Raw genomic sequence first — 24954 nt, 5'->3', positions numbered from 1 at the left:
ATGTGGGACAGGAGCAGTGCCACAGGATATGGGATGGGAACAGAGCTGCAGGGTGCAGGACAGGAGCACAGCCACAGGATGTGGGAAGGGAGCAAAGCAGGACATGGGACAGGAGCAGAGCTGAGCCACAGGATGCGGCAAGCAGAGCAAAGTAGAGCCGCAGGTTGCGGGACAAGAGCAGAGCCACAGGATGCGAGACAGGAGCAAAGCAGACCTGCAGGATGCATGATGGGAGCAAAGCAGAAGGAGTGGACACAAGGATACACACAACTGAGTAGGGAAGGCAACAGACAAGGATACAAAAAGGTACAGGTATAGGACGAAGTTCAGACAAGGACAAACACAAGAACAAGTTCAGGACAAAGGTTTCAGGCATGAGTATACAGCCTCCAGAGTGGCAAAAACTAGACAAAAAGAGCACAAAAATGGGCCTGGGAATGCAGCCCCCAGGGAGGAGGAAACATGACACAAAGAGCACAGAAACAGACCTGGGTATGCAGCCCCCAGGGAGGCAGAAAACAGGGCAGGACCTGACAACTCAGGGGCCGAAAACAGACTAAGAGAGTTTGTTGCTCAGGTTTCTCCCAGTGGGTGGAGATGCCTTAAGTACCCAATACCTTTTAGCAATAGGCTGGGAACATATTTGGAGTGTGCACACTATCTCTATAAGACTCAGGAAGTGTTGGAGCTGCCGCCCTAAGCATATAGCGAGGAAGTTTGCAGCAAGCAAGGGCATGAGGTCCACAGCATGGATCCATCAGAGGACAGAACTGACAGCATGGCCTGGAATTGTGAGTAAGATGGGAGATGGGAATCAATGTAGTGATGCCAGCAGGGATGTTACAATAGGGTACATAGTTAACATAATTTAAATTAAAAAAATCATCCTACCACATCAAGGTGACTCTGTTCGGGGCGGTCCTAACTTCTAGAATTAAAACTTTACCATATATCAAACATTTTTAATCCAAGTGGGCTTGTTTGTAGATTTTGTTGCTAAAATGCAAGGTGGACCAATAATTACAGACTATGTACTGGAGGATGCAAAAATATAATGAAACAATCTATATAAGATAAGTACAATAAAATACAATAAACAAGGTTAAAAGGGCAAGTAAGTGGACATAAGACAAGAACCTGCACATGAAAAGAAAAGGGCCTCACTAAGACTGAAATATTTCATGTATAAAAAAGATGCAAGATCAAAGTCCAAAAGGGTCAACCACAGTGTGCGTGTATTTGTGTTTATGTGTGTATATTGTGTCAGATCACCTCACTCAGCTGCACAAGGAGGTAGACACAGGAACACTGCGGCTTTAGGAATACAGTTGCTTTATTAGATACAGCATAAACCTGAAGTTGAAGCACAAAATGAACACAGCCCTCTGGGAAACACAGTAACCTGCTCAGTGTTAGCAAGACCCACGTTTCAGGCATAAACAAAACATAACACACTTCTCTGCAGTGTTCCTCTCCAGATACTGAACATTGCTGCCTTTGGAGGACAGCTACTTAATTCCCAGAAAACACCCTGGCATGGATGTCGACATAAAACCAACCCATATTGTAAATTAGATAAACCCCTCACCACACATAGTCTGCTGGAGGAAAAACTCTGGGTTTTATATCACTGATGCCATTAAGCGTAGTGAAACATATCTTACCTTAAGCAGATTGAGAATGAAATGATCTCTAGAAGAACTAGAAGTTAAAAACGACACATATGCTTTGCATTTCAGCCCAAAATTATATATATAGTTACATATATATTTATTTTTTATATTCTAAAACTAACAAAAAGGAGTGCTGATGCAAAAGTTTGGGCACCCTGCATAGTTAGTACCTAGTAGCATTCCCTTTTGCAAGTATCACAGCTTGTAAATGCTTTTTGTAGACAAAAAAGAGTCTTTCAATTTTTTGTTTGAGGGATTTTGATCTATTCTTCCTTGGAAAATTCTTCCAGTTGTGTGAGAACCCTAGGTTGTCTTGCATGCACTGCTATTTTGAGGTCTAGCCACAGATTTTCAATGACGTTGAGATCAGGGGACTGCGACGGCCTTTGTAAACCTTCAGCTTGCGCCTATTGAGGTAGTCTATTGTGGATTTTGATGTGTGTTTAGGACCATCATCATTTGTAGAAGTCATCCTCTTTTCAACTTCTTTTCTGTACACTATTTTGGGGTATAAAATAAAAAATACAGGCCACATATTGAAGAGTGTGGTATCTCCGTCAGACCCCTGGTCTATCTGTGCTCTACAAATAGTTGCTTTTCAGGCCTACATTCCCCTTTTTTGCTGTCTGCTACCCTAGGTCTAGTATACACTATTTCGGGTTAAAAAATAAAAAAATACCGGCCACATATGGAACAGTCTGGTATCTCTGGTATCTCTTTGACATGCTTCATCTATCTGTGGGCTACAGCTTTTTTACAGTGGTGTTATGTATGCATTAAGGATTTGTTGAAATTTAATTTAATCTATTCTTCCCTCTACCTGTAAAATGTTCCCTGTTCTATTGGCGGCAACATGACCTCAAAGCATGATTTATCCATCCACATGTTTAATAGTTATTTTCCTGAAATTCTGTGCCTTTCTATTCCACACATACTTTTGATCATTATGGCCAGAATGCTATGTTAACCTCATCGGTCCACCGCACTTGTTTCCAAAATGCATCAGGCTTGTTCAGATGTTCTTTTGCATACTTCTGATGCTGAATTTTATGGTGAGGACACAAGAGAGGTTTTCTTCTGATGATTCTTCTATGAATGCCATATTTGTGCAGGTGCCTCTGAACAGTAGAACAATGTACCACAACTCCAGAGTCTGATATATGTTTCTGAGTGTCTTTTGCAGTCAAGTGGGGATTCTGGTTTGCCTCTCTAACAATCCAACAAGTAGCTCTCACTGAAACTTAGCTTTATCTTGACCTCCACTGTTCCTGCTAACTGCCATTTCTTAATTTCATTTCGAGCTGAGGAAAGGACAACTTGAAAATGCTTTTCTACATTCTTATAGCTATCTCATGCTTTGTGGGCCTCAACCATACTTTTGGAGTGCTAGCCAGCTGCTTAGAAGAATCCATGGCTGCTGTTTTATGAAATAAGGTTAAGGGAGACTGAGTTTTTATAAAGCTGAAAAACTGGCATCACCTGGCTTTTCCTAATGATGATAGTAAACAACCCATTAAGGTCGGAAACCTTGGTGAAAGTTATTTGAGCACACAAATCTCCAAGCGTGCCCAAACTTTTGCATAAGGCTATTTTCTGTTAGGGGTCGAGTTCCCGACTCTGCCCAGGGGGAATCTCGAGCCATCTCCGCTGTGGTCTCCCATTCTTCTCCAGCCGCAGTGGAGCCTGCTCAGTGGAGACGTCGGTCCCAGCATCTGGTTCAGCCTGATACGGTGCGGATGGTTACTGCTGCCTTTCCAGGCTCAGCCATTGTAGCCAGTACTGGTTAGCGGCGAGCAGATGTCAATGGGACTATGTCCTGCTTTTTCCCTTCTGTGCATGCCCAGTGTAAGACCTCTCATTGGAGGTCGGTGGTCACATGATCAGGTACTGCAGCAGCTCCCATTGGTCTTCTAGGAAGGTCCTGAAGTTGCTCAGGTACTGCAGCAGCTCCCATTGGTCCTCTAGGAAGGTCCTGAAGTTGCTGCAGCTATAAAGGGTTTGCACGGCCGCACAGCCATGTGCTAGTATCAACTAAGTTATGTGTTCAGCGCCAGTGTGGTCATATGTATGTGGTTTCAGGGTTTGGCTGAAATAAGCCCGAAGAATACCGGCACCTCCGGTGAGGAGTTTTGCATGTGCTATTCTGACTGCATGACCGCTGTTCGCTCAATTTGGTAGCTGTGTTCTTCTGTGAGGTTAACAGGATACAGCGTTCTCTTCTCTTAAGTGACTCCGTGAAGTAACAGAGTTCACTTATACCGCCACATATGTTGTGAATTCTGCTCTTGGGCTCCCTCCGGTGGTTGTAAGTGGTAGCGCTGCTGTCTCTGAATCACAGCATTTATCAGGTGTTTTCACCTTTTGCAATTTGGACAGGGCTATTTAGTCTTGCTTCACCCTTTAGTCAGTGCCAGTTGTCCATTGTTCCTGGAGGATTTACATCCCTGCTGGTTCCTTCTGCTTTGCAGTTCTTTTCAACAAAGATAAGTTCTGGCCTTCATTTGCTGTCCACATATTGTGGTCTTATTGTTCAGTTCCTTTCTATGTTTTGTCTTGTCCAGCTTGGTCTGTATTGGATTTTTTTTTGCCAAGCTGGTTTCTCTGGAGATGCAGATATACCCTCCATATCTTTAGTTAGCTGTGGAGTTTTTGTATTTTCTGTGGTGGATATTTTCTAGTTTTTAATACTGACCGCATAGTACTCTGTCCTGTCCTTTCTATTTAGCTAGAAGTGGCCTCCTTTGCTAAATTCTCATTTCAGTCTGTGTATGTTTTTTCCCTCTCCTCTCACAGTCAATATTTGTGGGGGGCTGCCTGTTCTTTGGGGATTTTCTCTGAGGCAAGATAGTTTTCCCTTTTCTATCTCTAGGGGTAATTAGTCTTCCGGCTGTGTCGAGATGTCTAGGGAGCGCTAGGTACATTCCACGGCTACTTCTAGTTGCAGTGTTAGGTTCAGGGTCTGCGGTCAGTACAGGTACCACCTTCTCCAGAGTACTTGCCATGCTGCTCTTAGGCCACCAGATCATAACAGTACAACTGGCCAACAATGAGTTAACCGCATCTCAGAAGAAGGGAAGGAAAGTGCTGAGCCATTTTTTTTTCTGTAGTCTGTTGTGGTTTTTTTTTCTCTTCCCTCTTTGCCTCTGGGTGGCTCAGGAGTTCAGCGCTGGTATGGATGTTCAAGGACTGGTTTCTCGTGTGGATCAACTTGCTGCTAGAGTACAGGGTATTTCCGATTATATCGTTCAGAATCCAGTTTTAGAGCCTAGAATTCCAACTCCTGATTTGTTTTTTGGGGATAGATCCAAATTTCTGAGCTTTAAAAATAACTGTAAACTGTTTTTTGCTCTGAAACCCTGTTCCTCTGGTGATCCCATCCAGCAGGTTAAAATTATTATATCTCTGCTGCGTGGTGACCCCCAGGATTGGGCATTTGCCCTGGAACCTGGGAATCCGGTGTTGCTTAATGTAGACACCTTTTTTCAGGCGCTTGGGTTATTGTATGACGAACCTAATTCTGTGGATCATGCTGAGAAGACCTTGTTGGCCCTGTCTCAGGGTCAAGAAGCGGCAGAATCATATTGCCAGAAGTTTAGAAAATGGTCTGTTCTGACTAAATGGAATGAGGATGCCTTGGCGGCAATCTTCAGAAAGGGTCTTTCTGAATCCGTTAAAGATGTTATGGTGGGGTTCCCCACGCCTGCTGGTCTGAATGATTCTATGTCTCTGGCCATTCAGATTGATCGGCGCTAGCACGAGCGCAGAGTTGTGCACACTATGGCATTGTCTTCCGAGCGGAGTCCTGAGCCTATGCAGTGTGATAGGATTGTGTCTAGAGCTGAACGACAAGGATTCAGACGTCAGAATAGGTTGTGTTTTTACTGCGGCGATTCTGCTCATGTTGTTTCTGATTGCCCTAAGCGTACCAAGAGAATCGCTAGTTCTGTTACCATCAGTACTGTACAACCTAAATTTCTGTTATCTGTGACCCGGATCTGCTCATTATCGTCATTTTCTGTCATGGCATTTGTGGATTTGGTTTGCACCCCACATCCCTTTTCCCTCTCCCATTTTATATGGTTTTGTCCTCTATTGGCTCCTGCATTATTCCGCCTAGGCTCGGACCACCATTTTGTGTATCCTTGTCTATCAACTACCTGCTTTAAGGAAAACCTTTTCTCTTTGGCCTATTTTGTGGGTAAGGTGGTACTGTGATACAGGTTGGCCCTGCTACATACTTTCAAATAGGTGGGTTTTTGCTTTCAGTTATGGACTTAGAGCCTAATATATATATATATATATATATAAATACTTATTTATTTATTTATTTATTGATAATATTTATTTACTGTCTGCATTCTCACTTTACTATTATGAGGGGTCCTGGGCTTTTACATCTCAGTCCAGTTTATTGCACTTTATATTTATAACCATCTGTTGGAGAGGGCAGGGATGTGGTCTGTCATCTTCCCCATATTAGGAGATGACTGCTTTGTTTTCTTGTGTGTTGCATTTTGCATTTTTAATTGGTTTTAATTGTGTTGTGTGATATTGTTTTTGCTGTGCTATTATAAATAAAAGCCTTACCTTTTTGAATATTCTAATATGTTTTTGGGTTTGCTCCCATTTGTATGGACATGATCTTTTCTTCCACTCGGCATTTGTGGATTCAGGCGCCACTCTAAATTTAATGGACTTAGAATTTGCCAGACGTTGTGGTTTCCCCTTGCAGCCTTTGCAGAGTCCTATTCCTTTAAGGGGCATTGATGCTACACCGTTGGCTAAAAATAAACCTCAGTTTTGGACACAGCTGACCATGTGCATGGCGCCAGCCTATCAGGAAGATTGTCGTTTTTTGGTGTTGCATAATTTGCATGATGCTATTGTGCTGGGTTTCCCATGGTTACAGGTGCATAATCCGGTATTAGATTGGAAATCTATGTCTGTGACTAGTTGGGGTTGTCAGGGGGTTCATGGTGACGTTCCTGTGATGTCAATTGCCTCCTCCCCCTCTTCTGAAATTCCTGCGTTTTTGTCAGATTTCCAGGATGTATTCGATGAGCCCAAGTCCAGTTCCCTTCCACCGCATAGGGACTGTGATTGTGCTATTGACTTGATTCCAGGCTGTAAGTTCCCTAAAGGCCGACTTTTCAACCTGTCTGTGCCAGAACATGCCGCCATGTGGAGTTATGTTAAGGAATCTTTGGAGAAGGGGCATATTCGGCCATCTTCTTCACCATTGGGAGCAGGTTTTTTCTTTGTTGCCAAAAAAGATGGCTCCTTGAGACCCTGTATTGATTATCGCCTCTTGAATAAAATCACGGTCAAATTCCAATACCCTTTGCCTTTGCTTTCTGATCTGTTTGCTAGGATTAAGGGGGCTAGTTGGTTTACTAAGATTGACCTTCGAGGGGCATATAATCTGGTTCGTATTAAGCAGGGGGACAAATGGAAAACTGCGTTTAATATGCCCGAAGGCCATTTTGAATACCTTGTGATGCCATTCGGACTCTCTAATGCTCCATCTGTGTTTCAGTCCTTCATGCATGATATATTTCGGAATTATCTTGATAAATTCATGATTGTATATTTGGATGATATTTTGATTTTTTCAGATGATTGGGAGTCTCATGTGAAACAAGTCAGGATGGTATTTCAGATCCTTCGTGATAATGCCTTGTTTGTGAAGGGGTCTAAGTGCCTCTTTGGAGTACAGAAGATTTCTTTCTTGGGCTTCATTTTTTCTCCCTCATCTATAGAAATGGATCCGGTTAAGGTTCAGGCCATTCATGATTGGATCCAGCCCACATCCGTGAAGAGCCTTCAGAAATTTTTGGGCTTTGCTAATTTTTATCGCCGTTTCATTGCCAACTTCTCCAGTGTGGTTAAACCCCTGACCGATTTGACAAAGAAAGGCGCTGATGTTACTAATTGGTCCTCTGCGGCTGTTTCTGCCTTTCAGGAGCTTAAACGCCGATTTACTTCTGCCCCTGTGTTGCGTCAATCGGATGTTTCTCTTCCTTTTCAGGTTGAGGTTGACGCTTCTGAGATTGGGGCAGGGGCCATTTTGTCTCAGAGGAATTCTGATGGTTCCTTGATGAAACCGTGTGCCTTCTTTTCTCGAAAGTTTTCGCCTGCTGAATGCAATTATGATGTCGGCAATCGTGAGTTGTTGGCTATGAAGTGGGCATTTGAGGAGTGGCGACATTGGCTTGAGGGGGCCAAGCACCGTATTGTGGTCTTGACCGATCATAAGAATCTGATTTATCTCGAGTCTGCCAAACGGCTGAATCGTAGACAGGCCCGATGGTCCCTGTTTTTCTCCCGTTTTGATTTTGTGGTCTCATATCTTCCGGGCTCTAAGAAAGTTAAGGCTGATGCCCTCTCTAGGAGCTTTTTGCCTGATTCTCCTGGGGTCCTTGAGCCGGTCGGTATTCTGAAGGAAGGGGTGATTCTTTCTGCCATCTCCCCTGATTTACGACGGGTTCTTCAGAAATTTCAGGCTGATAAACCTGACCGCTGGCCAGTGGGGAAATTGTTTGTTCCTGACAGATGGACTAGTAAAGTGATTTCGGAGGTTCATTGTTCTGTGTTGGCCGGTCATCCTGGGATTTTTGGTACCAGAGATTTGGTTGGAAGGTCCTTTTGGTGGCCTTCTTTGTCACAGGATGTGCGTTCTTTTGTGCAGTCCTGTGGGACTTGTGCGCAGGCCACACCTTGCTGTTCCCGCGCTAGTGGGTTGCTTTTGCCTTTGCCGGTCCCTGAGAGGCCTTGGACACATATTTCTATGGATTTTATTTCGGATCTTCCGGTTTCCCAGAGGATGTCAGTTATCTGGGTGGTTTGTGACCGGTTTTCTAAGATGGTTCATTTGGTACCTTTGCCTAAGTTGCCTTCCTCTTCTGATTTGGTTACGTTGTTTTTTCAGCATGTGGTTCAGTTGCATGGCATTCCAGAGAACATTGTGTCCGATAGAGGTTCCCAGTTTGTTTCTAGGTTTTGGCGGGCCTTTTGTGCTAGGCTGGGCATTGATTTGTCTTTTTCTTCCGCATTTCATCCTCAGACAAATGGCCAAATCGAGCGAACTAATCAGACTTTGGAAACTTATTTGAGATGCTTTGTGTCTGCTGATCAGGATGATTGGGTGGCTTTCTTGCCATTGGCCGAGTTTGCCCTTAATAAGCGGGCTAGTTCTGCTACCTTGGTTTCACCCTTCTTTTGTAACTCTGGTTTTCATCCTCGTTTTTCTTCAGGGCAGGTTGAGCCTTCTGATTGTCCTGGGGTGGACTCTGTGGTTGACAGGATTCAGCAAATTTGGGCGCATGTTGTTGACAATTTGGTGTTGTCTCAGGAGGGGGCTCAGCGTTTTGCTAACCGTCATTGCTGTATTGGTTCCCGGCTTCGGGTTGGGGATTTGGTCTGGTTGTCTTCCCGTCATGTCCCTATGAAGGTTTCTTCCCCTAAGTTTAAGCCTCGGTTTATTGGCCCTTATAGGATTTCTGAGATTATCAATCCAGTGTCTTTTCGTTTGGCCCTTCCAGCCTCTTTTTCCATCCATGATGTTTTTCATAGATCTTTTTTGCGGAAATATGTGGTGCCCGTTGTTCCCTCTGTTGATCCTCCTGCCCCGGTGTTGAATGATGGGGAGTTGGAGTATGTAGTTGAGAAGATTTTGGATTCTCGTTTTTTGAGGCGGAGGCTTCAGTATCTTGTCAAATGGAAGGGTTATGGCCAGGAGGATATTTCTTGGGTCGTTGCCTCCGATGTTCATGCTGATGATTTGGTTTGTGCCTTTCATTTGGCTCGTCCGGATCGGCCTGGGGGCTCTGGTGAGGGTTCGGTGACCCCTCCTCAAGGGGGGGTACTGTTGTGAATTCTGCTCTTGGGCTCCCTCCGGTGGTTGTAAGTGGTAGTGCTGCTGTCTCTGAATCACAGCATTTATCAGGTGTTTTCACCTTTTGCAATTTGGACAGGGCTATTTAGTCTTGCTTCACCCTTTAGTCAGTGCCAGTTGTCCATTGTTCCTGGAGGATTCACATCCCTGCTGGTTCCTTCTGCTTTGCAGTTCTTTTCAACAAAGATAAGTTCTGGCCTTCATTTGCTGTCCACATATTGTGGTCTTATTGTTCAGTTCCTTTCTATGTTTTGTCTTGTCCAGCTTGGTCTGTATTGGATTTTTTTTTGCCAAGCTGGTTTCTCTGGAGATGCAGATATACCCTCCATATCTTTAGTTAGCTGTGGAGTTTTTGTATTTTCTGTGGTGGATATTTTCTAGTTTTTAATACTGACCGCATAGTACTCTGTCCTGTCCTTTCTGTTTAGCTAGAAGTGGCCTCCTTTGCTAAATTCTCATTTCAGTCTGTGTATGTTTTTTCCCTCTCCTCTCACAGTCAATATTTGTGGGGGTCTGCCTGTTATTTGGGGATTTTCTCTGAGGCAAGATAGTTTTCCCTTTTCTATCTCTAGGGGTAATTAGTCCTCCGGCTGTGTCGAGAGGTCTAGGGAGCGCTAGGTACATTCCACGGCTACTTCTAGTTGCGGTGTTAGGTTCAGGGTCTGCGGTCAGTACAGGTACCACCTTCTCCAGAGTACGTCCCATGCTGCTCTTAGGCCACCAGATCATAACCCATATAGTATTGTCAGTTACTAGCAGCGGGTCTTTCTCCTGCAGGGTGGACCCTGGTTTGCGAACGCACCTATTACTCTATAAATATATATTTGGTGCGTTCCGCCAAACCCTAACATTTTCCTTTTTGCAATTATTGAAAATATAAAAAATGACAATATAAGTTTTTTTTGCCTAAATACAAAGAAAATGTGTTATCTTTAACTTTAGGCCTTTTAGAGATCATTTCATCTTCAACTTGCTTAACTGTTCACAATAACAGTCATTTTGGCTAGGGATTCCCAAACCTTTATATTCCACTTATAGTGCAGTGAGGGTTACACAGTTTGACAGATAGGCAGGGACCGCAGAAAGTTCAACAAAAAAGTCTTTATTCCAGAAACTTGCATAAACAGGAAAACAATATCCTCTGGTTTGCAGACGGGGCCTCAAAAAACAGTCCGTGCACCGCCGTATCTCTTGGGTGCGTCAGCTGCTTTGAAATCCCTGGCTCAGTGCTAGCTTCACACAGGCCTGGGTTGCACAAAGCCTCCTGCTCTGCAGCTTGCAAAACTAAACTGACACACCCAAGACAAAACTGAGGGTTTAAATGGGGATCAACTGCAAAAACCTGGAGTGTATGGAGGCATTCGCCTCACTATCAATCCTGCAAATCCCTCCAAAAATAAAAGCCCATTTTGAGTTTTCTTAAAATCTGACTACTACTTTGACCAAATCCACAGATCCAATCCATATTCCACAGTGACCACAAACTGAAATAAATATTCCAAGAACTACCACTTCTCTCCTACAAACAGCCCCTTAACTTAAGGAATCTCCTTGTCAGAAGTGTCCTCTCATAACCATCAGTGACTGGAACATTGCCATGTAACAATAAAAAAATGCAAAACTTGTACTCACATATTACCCACAAATACAGTTCACATATCAAGCACAAATAAGGACTATAAGGTCACAGATTTCTTTTCATGTACCCTCCAATGTGGTGTGTATGATACAGTGTACAAGGTGCTCTGGAGGTATCTATATTGGGGAAACCATGTAAAACCTAAAAACAAGGATGAATCTGCACCGACACACAATCAGGAATAAAATGGACACACCTGTGGGAAAACATTTCTCTGGACCTGGACACTATGACAGACTTAAAAGTCTTAATACTAAAATAGTTAATACTAAAAGGTCATTTTTAAGGACAACAGAGAGAGAAACATTTTGGAATTCAAACTGATAAAGATGTTCAATTTTTTGACACTAGGACTCAATTTAACACCTCGATTTATGACTCACTACATGGATACAATTCACACCTCCACCAGATGGACTCCAGATAACTAAGAAAAATATTCCCACCGCCTCTCCATTTGGAAGGAAATGTCTAATTTGATTACTTTGGCTTATCATCACACCTACCACCCCCTGAACAAATATCCTGCAGATCCTCTCTTCAGAGAGGAAGAGGACTGGAACTCTAGTGCCACCTATTGGAAGCAGAAATCCTAAAAGTCATTGTCGATCCTGTGATGTGCCTTGTCACATGACTCAGGATAAAAGCCAACTGTCCTGCAATAATATCCCTTAAACGTTGTGCCCTTTTCTTATTAATTTATTTGTAATCTTGCCTGAAGAAGGAGCCACTGTGCTCTGAAAGCTACAAACATATATTACAGTATTTTCTGGTTAGCCAATAAAGGTATCACTCCGAGAATACTTTTGTTATCATTGGGCAGAAAAATTTTCACATTGATTTTTTTGGTTAGCACAGTACCACAATATAAGTTGTTATTATACACAAATATATGAAACAAATAACTCATATATTTCTCAATCTCAGAAAACATGCATTACATGAGAAAATGATTTTTACTTTTATCCTGACTACATTGATGATCAGTGAATAATCTATTGATATATCTTTGCATCAGCATTCCTTACTTCACTCATGTGTACAGGCTGTATCAAAGCAATTTAGCAGATAAAAATAAAAACCTTTAAAAGAAAAAAACATTTAAGAAATAATATATTTTGTGTTTACTATTCTCTTTTGTGGATACACCCGATTCAAGTTTCTCAAAATGGCAAAAGCCATTGCATATTTTTATATATATTGACAAAGAACTGCCAGAGGAACAAGTAGGATTCAGAAAAGGCAGAGGAATAAGAGATGTAATTGCTAATATCAGATGGATCATGGAAAAGGCAATAGAATACAAGGAGAACTTTTTGCTTCATTGACTATAGCAAAGCCTTCAACTTTGTTGATCACCAAAAACTTTGGAATGCTATGATGGATATGGGTGTGCCGAACCATCTGATCAATCTCATTAGGAACCTTTACATAGACCAAGAAGCAATAGTCGAAACGGAACACAGAGCCATGGCGTGGTTAAAAACAGAGTGAGGGATTGGACAAGGCTACATCCTGTCACCATTACTCTTCAATTTATAAGCAGAAGCTATTTTCAGTAAGGCTGGACTTGCCAAAAAAGAAGATGGAATCAGAATTGCTGGACAAATTATCAACAATCTTAAATACACAAACAATAAAATATTGATAGCAACAAGCATAGGTGGAATGAAGGACTTATTACGGAGTGTCAAGATAGAAAGCTCGAGCATGAAACTCCTACTCAATACAAGGAAGACAACGATATTGGCTACTGCCAGGTACGACCAGGACACATTTAAGATTGACAGCAACGAACTAGAAGTTGTAAAGGACTTCAACCTACTCAGAGCAATGATCACTCAAAATGGAACAACAACACTAAAAGTTAGTACTAGAATAGTTATGGTCAAATCAACAATGAAGTCACTGGACAAAGTTTTCAAAAAGAGGAACATTTCACTGGCGATGAAGGCACAACTTGTACATAGTATGTTTTTTTCTGTAGTAAAGTAAAGATACGAAACCTGGACGATAAAGAAACAAGACAGAAGAAGAATCAACGCCTTCAAAAAGTGGTGCTGGAGAAAGATGCTATCAATACCATGGATGGCAAGAAGAACAAACAAATCAATTTCGGTGCAAATCAAGCCAGAAATGTCACTCAAAGCAAGGATCACCAAGCTACTGCTACTTTGGACACATCATACGAAGAGAGCAATAGTGGAAAAGGACAGCATGGTCAGAAGAATAGAAGGAACAAGGTGAAGAGGAATACCAGCAAATCAATGGCTTTATACAATCAGTATAATGGCAAAGAAGACCCTGGTGGACCTATTTAGGATTGTACAATATCGATCTTCATCCATCAAGTTGCCATGGCTCAAGATCTAGCTGAAGGCCATTAATTATACTAATAATAATAGCTATCTTAGGTTACTTGTGTTTTTTTCTTGGCGCTTTGCATTGCATTTTTCTGCTTAATTTGTTATCACATTTTGGTGGCTTTTGTCTCTTTTTTCTTTGGCATGTCTTGTTTTAACCCCTTTACCCCCAAGGGTGTTTTGCTTGTTAATGACCAAGCCAATTTTTACAATTCTGACCACTGTCCCTTTATGAGATGATAACTATGGAACGCTTCAATTGATCCCAGTGATTCTGACAAGGTTTTTTTGTGATATATTGTATTTCATGTTAGTGGTAAAATTTATTTGATATGACGTGATTATTTGTGAAAAAATGAAAATTTGGCAAAAATTTTGAAAATTTCGCAATTTTCCAACTTTGAATTTTCATGCCCTTAAATCACAGAGATACATCACACAGAATACTTAATAAGCAACATTAAGTACCTATCAACTTTACATCAGGACAATTTTGGGACCAACTTTTTTTATGTTAAGAAGTTATAAGGGTTAAAATGTAAACAGTGATTTCTCATTTTTACAACACCATTTTTTTTTAGGGACCACCTCACATTTGAAGTCATTTAGATGGGTCTATATGATAGAAAATACCCAAAAGTGACACCATTCTAAAAACCGCACCCCTCAAGGTGCTGAAAACCACATTCAAGATGTTTATTAACCCTTCAGGTGCTTCACAGGAGTTTTTGGAATGTGTAAAAAAATGAACATTTAACTATTTTACAAAAATTTTTTAATTCAGACCAAAAATATTTTATTTTACCAAGGGTAACAGGAGAAATTGGACCACAAAAGTTGTTTTGCAATTTGTCCTGAGTACGCTGATACCCAATATGTGCTGGTAAAACGGGAGATATACAGTTTTCAACCTGGACGGTGCTAAGATGCGACCATCCCCACTGAAAACCACTGGTGAATGAGCTGCTTGGGAGCAGAGCTTCAGTGACCAGGGGTGACGTCATAGAGGTTACCTCCGGTCACTGAGCACCGTTCTCAGCTGGACTGAGCTGTGGTGACTTCTGTGAGATCCCTGCTAGCACCATGAGCCATAAATGTTCACTGTGCTAGCGGGGATCTGATCGCAGTTCAGCTGGGAATGGAGCTCAGTGACCGGAGGTAACCTTTATGATGTCACCCTGGTCACTGAAGCTCTACTCCCAAGCAGCTCATTCACCAGTGGCTTTCAGCCGGGACGGTCGCATCTTAGCACCGTTCAGGTTAAAAACTGTATATCCGCCAGATATAGATTACGACATTGGGCAGAATGACGGACAGGTATGGTATATTGCGGTTTTTTATTTTACTTTTATTACAAGAGATCGAGGGCTTTGGTCGGATTAGGCGTTTGAGTAAGTATGGTTTAATTAAGAATAATGAAAGATGTCTGTCATTTTTTTCAAATAACAGACATTATTTTGGCTGTGCCTTTATTTAACAACAACACTTAGGCTGTACTGCCAGCCAGTTAAAGGTCAACAAAAATCTAAATTTGAATCACTACCAAACCTTTATATATTAATGATGACACAGATAAAATATAACTATTTATTTATATACCATTTAAAACCATGCCACAAATACAACCGGATAACCACATAGAACACACAACCGTGCACTCTAGATAACTCTGCCAAGCAAATCCTATTGGTACTGCCTACCTATCAGTGGAGGTTGGCACCCTAAACACAGATACGAGAATGGCGCCCCCATGCCTTTATTTAACATTACAACTATAGGATTAGTAATGGATAGGCGTCTTAAAGATGATTCTCCATTACTAAGCCGTGGGCTTGATGTCACCGGTGACATCAATCCCACAACTATTACCCCACTTGCCACCGCTACAGGGTAAGTGGGAAGAGCCGGACAAAGCACCAGAATTAGCACATCTAATAGATGTGCCTTTTCTGGGCACCTGGAGGCTGCTATTTTCAGGCTGGGGAGTTGATATCCATGGCCCCTTACCAGCCTGAGAATACCAACCCCCAGCAGTGAGCTTTAGAAAGGCTGGTTGTCAAAAATGGGGGGGACCCAAGCAATTTTTTGAATATTTATTTCAATAATTAAAAAATATGGTGTGGGACCCCTCTATTCTTCATATCCAACCTTGCTGATGCTGGCAGCTGAGGGTTGCAGCCCCCAGGGGTGAGTTTTGTCTGGCTGGTAATAGGGGGGAACCCATGCCGTTTTTTTTTCAATTACTGTATTTATTTACATCGCAGGAGCAGCAGATGAATACTCCCATCTGCCACCCTTGCTGTCACTGTTATTAGCAGCAGCAAAGGTAGGCTGATGGGTGTAATAGTCCCATCAGCCGCCGCGTGCTGTCTCTTTTATTACTTAAATGTAACTCTCATCATTCTCTGCTCGCACCGATTGCCAGCAGAGCAGGGGAGAATGGTGAGAGCCGTGTTCAGCACCCGGCACCAGAGATCAGCACTTACTTTAACGCTTCTTCCCTGGCCGGCCGTCTGGTACTGATGCGACACACGCATGTCACATGTGTGCCACAAGTATTACACCCATGGATACGGACATCTCCAGTACCGGAAATATCAGGACGTGTGAAATAGACCTTATATCGGGTTTTTATATTTGGCTGCTGTCACACACTAAAAGACAGTTTTCATTGCAAAAAAATAGTTTTTGCATCACCATATTTTGAGAGCTATCATATTTTTATACTTTGGCCGACAGAGTCATGTGAGATCTCATTTTTTGTGGGTCAAGTTGACGTTTTTATTGGTACTATTTTTGAGCACATTACATTTTTTGATCACTTTCTATTCCGATTTTGGGAGGCAGAATGAACAAAAACCAGCAATTCATGAATTTCTTTTGCGGGGGCGTTTATACAGTTCCATGTGTGGTAAAATTGACAAGGCAGTTTTATTCTTCGGGTTAGTACGAATACAGCAATACCTTATTCATATATATTTTTTGTGTTTTGGCAATTTTATGCAATAAAAACTATTTTATCTAAAATATAATTATGTTTGCATCCCTTTATTCTAAGAGCTATAACTTTTAAATTTTTCCGCTCATGGAGCTATATGGGGGCTCAACAAGATGACGTTTTCAACGGTACCATGATTATTTATATCCGTCTTTTTTATCGCGTGTTACTTTACTTTTTGTTCGGCAGTATGATGATAAAGCATTGTTTTTGCCTCTTTTTCTATGGTGCTTACTAAAGGGGTTAACTAGTGGGACAGTTTTATAGGACGGGTCATTACAGATGCGGCAATACCAAATATGTGTACTTTTATTGTTTAGATTTTTTTTCATTCAAATATTTATTTCGTGATAGAATAAATATTGATTTTTTTATTTTTTATTGTTTTTTTTAATATTTTTGCAATTATTTAAAAAAAATTACTTTACTCTGCCTTTAACACTTTGTCCCACTATGGGACAATCATTTTTTTGCAGGCTGATCACTTCTATAGCATGCAGATGAAGCAGCATCTGCATGCTACAGAAGCTGTCAGCGCTACACTCAGTGAACTGACACTGAGAGGCTATGTGCACACGTTGCAGATTTTGTTGCAGATCCGCAGCGGATTGGCCACTGTGGATTCGCAGCCGTTTTCCATGAGTTTACAGTACCATGGAAACCTATGGAAAACAAAATCCGCAAGGCACATGCTGTGGAAAAAACCACGCGTGGAAACGCTGCATTGTTTATTCCGCAGCATGTCAATTCTTTGTGCAGATTCCGCAGAGGTTTACACCTGCTCCCTAATAGGAATCCACAGGTGTAAAACATGATAAATCAGCGGTAATTCCCCAGTGTGAATTTCCTGTGGATTTACCAAAAATCCGCACACCTTTCTGCAACGTGTGCACATACCCAGAGACTTCCTGATCATGCACTGCGCATCTTAACTCTGGTAACCTGGATGTTGTCATGACGACATCGGGCTACCATGGCAGTGATCGGCACCCCGTGTCACACAGCAGGGTCTTCGATGCAAAGGCAGAGGGGCTGTTAGCCCCTGCGCCAGCTTCCGATCATGTTCGATTGCAGTATTTGGGGGGGGTTAAAGTGTCGGGAGCGGTCTATGACCGTTCCTGGCACCTAGTGCCGGGTGCCAGCTGTCAGAATTAGCTGACACCTGGCGGCGATCGTCCGGGACACCCCCCCCGTGAGCGCAGCCAATTGCTGAGACATACTATTCCGTCCATGGTCAGATTGGCTCGGTCACATGGATGGAATAGTACATCTGATGTCAGAGAGGGGTTAAATAAAGATGCTTTGATGTTGCGGGATTGCGGGTTTCTCCATCTTCCACATGCAATGTGTCCGTGAAAATCGGACAGCACTTGCATATATCCGAATATGGTGCAATGATTTCCACGGACCCATTGATACAAATAGACGAATGCAATTGGATTATCGGAAGCAAGTGAACGCCTATCGGTCAGAGGAAAAACGTGGACATTTGCACTGCCTCACTGAATAAGTACAGATAGCACTCGTCCAATTTTTACTCTCGTGTGCAAGAGCCACGATCCTGATGATGGATTGCCTTTAAGTTAATGTATATGAGATTTATTTTGCATAACCAGGCATAAATTACATAGCAACCAACGGTGCACATACATTCCCTTTACCCACACTTTTATACAATTACACTGTAATTATCCTTCTGCATATGCATGCGACATTAACCAGTCATTTGTTATGATCAATTAGTACTGCTTTCATGCAGACATAAAGCAATTTAAAGGGTAATGCAAAAATATATGGCACAAAATGTATCCGTTTAAGTATCGTGATACAAATTTCATGTTACTGTAATTCACACTGAAAAGAAAGTGCAGATAGCAATAATATGAACTGCGGAGTTTGACAGCGAGCCTTTTACCTAGTATTTCACACACACACACCCCTCGCTCAGATCACATTACACTTACCAGTGAGTCACTGATTCACAGGCCGGTTACCAGAGAGACAGCTTTACAAATGCTCGCAGACTGCGCCACTTATTCGGAGGCTCTCATTTAGCTCCCGAAACAAGTTTGTTTATTTTTTTCGCTGTTATTGATTCATTGTAGCGCAGAGAAGTGCTGAAATTCAAGGCTCAAAACAACATGAAGCAAATCGCTTCCTGCCTTCTGTTGTTAATGGTTAAACAGACGTGATTGGTGGAAGCTTGCAGGAAAAGCGAGACAGCCTGCAGAAGTTACAGCACATTTCTGCACTTAGCTCTTTGCTCCTGCAGTTATTTGTGTCTGGAAATACGTCGCTTTGCCTTGTTTTCTAGCCAGCGTTACGATTGCAAAGAAATTGAGGCAAGCCTTGTTCGCGTTGGCTGTAAAACACTTTTTAATATCTTATGAGGTTCTTGTTATTTGTTCTGTTTAGATCCGCAGCTTCCTTTATCAATACGCCTGGTATTGTTGCTAAGCAGCACATTTAGTCTTGTGTCTTCCAAGATTCTTTTGTCTCCATTTCCTTTTGAGAATACTATTTTACTATTAGGCCATGTGCCACCGATGAGCTTTTGGTGCATTTTTGATGCTGCGTATTTTCACTGATTTAAAAACGCAGACTTTTAGGCTATGTGCCCATGTTTCGGATTTTTATTTTTTTTTTGCGTTTTTGCGGTGGTTTTCCGCTTACATTAAGCATCCCATTATTGTAATGCATTACGCAATTTTTGTGCCCATGATGCGTTTTTTTTCCTCAAAAAAATGCATCGCGGCAAAAACATGCAGTATGTTCATTAATTTTGCGGAAAGTCTGCAGATTTGCCGCTATATTAGGGTATGTGTTCACGTTCAGGATTGCATCAGGATTTGGTCAGGATTTTCCATCAGTATTTGTAAGCCAAAACCAGGAGTGGAACAATTAGAGGAAAAGTATAATAGAAACATATGCTCCACTTAAGCATTTATCACCCACTCCTAATTTTGGCTTACAAATACTGATGGAAAATCCTGACCAAATCCTGATGCAATCCTGAATGTGGACACATACCCTAAGGCTACTTTCACACTAGCGTTAACTGCAATACGTCGCAAATGCGTCGTTTTTGCGAAACGCCGCATCCAGCAAAAGTTTTTGCTGGATACGTTGTTTCGTCATAGAGTAACATTAGCGACGCATTTGCGACGCATTTGCGACGCATTTCCAAACGGTGAATGCGTTTGGCGGCGTTTGGGCGTATGGTAGCGGTCCGTCGGGAGAAAAAAACGTTACATGTAACGTTTTTTGCTCCCGACGGTCCGCTTTTTCCGACCGCGCATGCGCAGTCGGAACTCCGCCCCCACCTCCCCGCACTTCCCCGCACATCACAATGGGGCAGCGGATGCGTGGGAAATATGCATCCGCTGCCCCCGTTGTGCGGCGGAGACCACACTAGCGTCGGGAACGTCGGCCCGACGCGCAGCGACGGGTTGTTCCCGACGCTAGTGTGAAAGTAGCCTAAGGCTGCGTGTCCACATTCAGGATGGCCGGCGGTATCGCCGGAGCGGCGAAGCCGCTCAACACTAAGCCCCGCCCCCTTCTGGGACACGATGATGCCGGATGTGTTAACTGTACACATCCGGGATCATCGCCCCCCTCCCATAGGGCCCTGTGTTATGCCTTGCGGGGACACTGCGTCCCCGCAAGGTGTACGGACATGCTGCGATCTGAAAAGACGCGCAGCATGTCCGGAGTCGCAGGCCCGCCGCGTGCGGGTTTCCACGCATAGTGGACACGGGATTTCAAAAAATCCCCTCCACTATGCTGGAACATCTGGACGCTGCGTGTTTGACGCTGCAGCTCTGCGCAGCGTCAAACAAGCAGCGTTTACTGACCATGGACACACACCCTTATTGTATAGTATTGGGACGCTCTGGAAAAAAACGAAAAAACAAAGCGAGAAAAACGCGAGCAGATTTCCTGTGAAAGGAGTGTTGATCAGGAAAATTCTGCGAACAATCCTGAACGTGGGCACATAGCCTTATTGGATTTAAAGACTTTCTTTTACTGACTGTAAACTGACCCGCGGTATGTGTTTCAAATTCACATGTCAATTTTTCCTGCGGGTACGTTGATTTTTCTGTGTGGATATTTCCCATTAGGATTGCGTTAGATGTAGAAAATTTCCAGGTATAAAATGAACATACGCTTTTAGTGCATTTCCGCAGTGGAAATACACTACAAATGCATGTCTTAGGCTACGTTCACATTTGGGTTGCGTCGGGCGCAGGTTCAGCGACGCATAGCGATGCATGCGTCATGCGCCCCTATATTTAACATGGGGGCGCATGGACATGCGTTGTCTAGCTTTTTGTGACACATGCGTCATTTTTGGCACAGGCGTCAGGGCGCAGAGGACGCTGCATGATGCAGTTTTTTTGCGCCAAAAATCATGCCAAAAATGGACACATGCATCACAAAACGCTGCGTTGTGCATGCGTTTTGCATGCGTTGTGCGTTGCGTCACCGACGCTGCGCCGCAAAACGCAAATGTGAACGTAGCCTAATGCACATGAAGTTATGTGAAAGCCAAATACCAGGAAGTTTAAAAAACAAGGCAGCTTTATTTAAAACATGACATAGCAACAAGAGACAAATGCCTCTTTCACACTTTTGCCTCACGTCAAAATCCGTCGATTTTTGAAAATGCAGGATCCTGCATTTTCCCTTAGACTTGTATTAGCGACGGATTGTGACGGATGGCCATCCTTTTCATCCGTCGTGCACTGGATCCGTCGTTAAATAGCGGTCCGTCGTGGAGAGAAAACCTTCAGAGGAAAGTTTTATCTGCACGTCGGAAAATCGCTCAGCGACGGTTCCTGCGCTGTCCATCGTCGGCTATAATGGAAGCCTATGGACGCAGGATCTCTCTCTCTCGTCCCCGGAATACCAAGTCCCATATCTACACTGGAAAAGCTCAGCCGACACATCCGTCATAACACTGGATGTGTTCCCTCTGTTGTGTCACTATTTTATCCACTTCCGTTGGCTAGTCTTCCCGACGCATTAGGACGGGACACTGCCGACAGAAGTGTGAAAGAAGCCAAAGCCACACTATCACAAATTCAATAAAGCCACATGTAAAAAAAAGCACTGTAAGGGTATGTGTCCACCTTCAGGATGGCCGGCGGTATGGGCGGAGCGGCAAACCCGCTCCGCCCTAAGCCCCGCTCCCTTCTGTGACACGATGATGCCGGATGTGTTCATTGCACACATCCGGCATCATCGCACCCCACACATAGGGCCCTGTTATATACCTTGCGGTTGCGCAGTGTCGCTGCAAGGTACAAGGACATGCTGCGATCTTAAAAGACGCGCCGCATGTCCGTTATCGCAGGGCCGCCGGGTGCGTGTTACCATGCATAGTGGAGACGGGATTTCATAAAATTCCCTCCACTATGCTGTAACATCTGGACGCTGCGTGTTTGACGCTGCGGCTCTGCGCAGTATCAAACACGCAGCGTTTCCTGCACGTGGACACATACCCTTAGGGTAAGTTCACATTGGGCATTTTTGCTGCTTTTTTTTGTGCTAATTTTCAGCAGCTTTTTACAGTACCAGCAAAGCCTGAGATTTCAGAAATCTCATGCACACACATTGTTTTTTTGTCATCAGGATTTTGTGCTTTGCAGCATTTTTTTTACATAGAGCATGTAACTTCTTTCAGTGTTTTTTCAGTGTTTTTGCAGCGTTTTTCACCCATTGACTTGAATGTATGGTGAAAAATGCTGCAAATATGCCAGCTGACTTTTTTTTGCAGAGTTTTTGCTGCAGAAAAGTCAAGGAGAGCAGGATGTGACCTCACAGTCAGCTCCGCTACATCTAGATGGCAGGCTGCATGATGCGTCCATACAGCCTGTCATCCAGCAGAGCAGACCCGAACCCCATTCACTTGAATGAGGGGCCCAATAATACAGTGTTCGACATGCTGTCATATGCATGACAGTGCAGCAAACACTGTTTTTCATCGGCGGTGAAATCATCCTCGCCGGTCAGACAGCTGCGGTTCTCACACTGCCAAAAGACAGCATGAGTGCTCAGCTATGATCGGAGGTATACGGTTTACCTCCCGTAACTTGTGTCAGCTGATGAGACTACTACTGCTGCTAATAACAGTGAGAGCAGGAGCGAATGATGGAAGTATTCATCAGCCACTCCTGCGCTGTAAATAAATAATTTAAAAAAAAAACCTGCGTGGGTTCCCCCTATTTTTAATAACAAGTCAGGCAAAACTCACAGCTGGGGAATGCAATCCTCAGCTGTCAGCGTTAGCAAGGCTAGATATCAAGAATAGAGAGGGCCCCATGCTGTTTTTTTAAATATTTAAATAAAGAATTAGAAAAAACAGTGTGGCTTCCCACCCATTTTGACAACAGTCTCGCTAAAGCATACAGCTGGGGGTTGCAGTCCTCAGCTGTGAGTTTTAACTGGCTTGTTATCAAAAATAGTGGGAACCCACTCAGGGCTTTTTTTAATTATTTATTTACAGTGCAGGAGCAGCTGATGAATACTCCCATACTCCTGGAAAAATTTCACTTCAGTGAATTTCAACTGCAGTGAACTAGCCTCTGCATCGTGCGACTTTCTCATGGTGCTAGCAGGGATCTCACCGAGGTCACCGCAGTTCAGCCCAGCTGGGAACGCAGCCTCAGTGACGTCTGCACTAGATACAATAAATTGGCCTGCATTCTGTCCAAATGTGAGGTGCTGGTGGAATGGGCCCTTGAGACCCTTAGTGTTATGATCTGGTGGCCTAGGAGCAGCATGGGACGTATTCTGGAGAAGGTGGTACCTGTACTGACCACAGAACCTGAACTTAACACCGCAACTAGAAGTAGCCGTGGAATGTACCTAACACTCCCTGGACATCTCGACACAGCCGGAGGACTAATTACCCCTAGAGATAGAAAAGGGAAAACTATCTTGCCTCAGAGAAAATTCCCAAAGGATAGACAGCCCCCCACAAATATTGACTGTGAGAGGAGAGGGAAATAACATATGCAGACTGAAATCAGAATTTAGCAAAGGAGGCCACTTCTAGCTAAATAGAAAGGATAGGACAGAGTACTATGCTGTCAGTATTAAAACACTAGAAAATATCCACCACAGAAAATACAAAATCTCCACATCTAACTAAAGATATGGAGGGTATATCTGCATCTCCAGAGATACCAGCTTGGCTGAACAAATCCTTATACAGACCAAGCTGGACAAAACAAAACATGGAAAATAACTTGAACGATCAGGCCCACTGCATGTGGACTGCAAAAAACAAAGCCAGAACTTATCTTTGTTGAAATGAACAGCAAGCAAGAGAGACCAGGCAGGGAAGTGAATCCTCCAGGAAACAATGGGCAACTGGCACTAACTAAAGGGTCAAGCAAGACTAAATAGCCCAGTCAGAATTGCAATAAGTGGACACACCTGATGAATGCTGCGATCCAAAGACAGCAGCGCTACCACTTATAACCACCGGAGGGAGCCCAAGAGCAGAATTCACAACAGTACCCCCCTTGAGGAGGGGTCACCGAACCCTCACCAGAGCCCCCAGGCCGATCAGGACGAGCCAAATGAAAGGCACGAACCAAATCGTCAGCATGAACATCGGACGCAACAACCCAAGAATTATCCTCCTGGCCATAACCCTTCCCCTTGACAAGATACTGAAGCCTCCACCTCGAAAAACGAGAATTCAAAATCTTCTCAACCACATACTCCAACTCCCCATCAACCAACACCGGGGCAGGAGGATCAACCGAGGGAACAACAGGCACCACATATCTCCGCAACAAAGATCTATGAAAAACATTATGGATGGAAAAAGAGGCCGGAAGGGCCAAATGAAAAGACACCGGATTGACAATCTCAGAAATCCTATAAGGACCAATAAACCAAGGCTTGAACTTAGGTGAAGAAACCTTCATAGGAACATGACGGGAAGACAACCAGACCAAATCCCCAACCCGAAGCCAGGAACCAACACACCGACGATGGTTAGCAAAACGCTGAGCCTCCTCCTGAGACAACACCAAATTGTCCACAACATGAGCCTAAATCTGCTGCAACCTGTCAACCACAGAGTCCACCCCAGGACAATCAGAAGGCTCAACCTGCCCTGAAGAAAAACGAGGATGAAAACCAGAATTACAAAAGAAGGGTGAAACCAAGGTAGCAGAACTAGCCCGATTATTAAGGGCAAACTCGGCCAATGGCAAGAAAGCCACCCAATCGTCCTGATCAGCAGACACAAAGCATCTCAAATAAGTTTCCAAAGTCTGATTAGTTCGCTCGGTTTGGCCATTTGTCTGAGGATGAAACGCGGAAGAAAAAGAAAAATCAATGCCCAGCCTAGCACAAAAGGCTCGCCA

General features: G+C 43.4%; 1 protein-coding gene across 1 annotated transcript in view; it reads right to left on the bottom strand.

Moving 5' to 3' along the window:
- STS (steroid sulfatase) overlaps nt 1-18851 on the bottom strand; it is a 470812-nt gene extending 451961 nt beyond the window's left edge. Inside the window, exon 1 of the mRNA XM_077294724.1 lies at nt 18532-18851. The gene's annotated coding sequence lies outside the window, so the exon portion shown is untranslated. The remainder of the gene's footprint in view (nt 1-18531) is intronic.
- Nucleotides 18852-24954: the final 6103 nt, after the last annotated feature.

This window comes from Ranitomeya variabilis, chromosome 3 (genome assembly GCF_051348905.1).
Source record: "Ranitomeya variabilis isolate aRanVar5 chromosome 3, aRanVar5.hap1, whole genome shotgun sequence".
Lineage (NCBI taxonomy): Eukaryota > Metazoa > Chordata > Amphibia > Anura > Dendrobatidae > Ranitomeya > Ranitomeya variabilis.
This window is presented reverse-complemented; position numbering and strand designations above follow the sequence as displayed.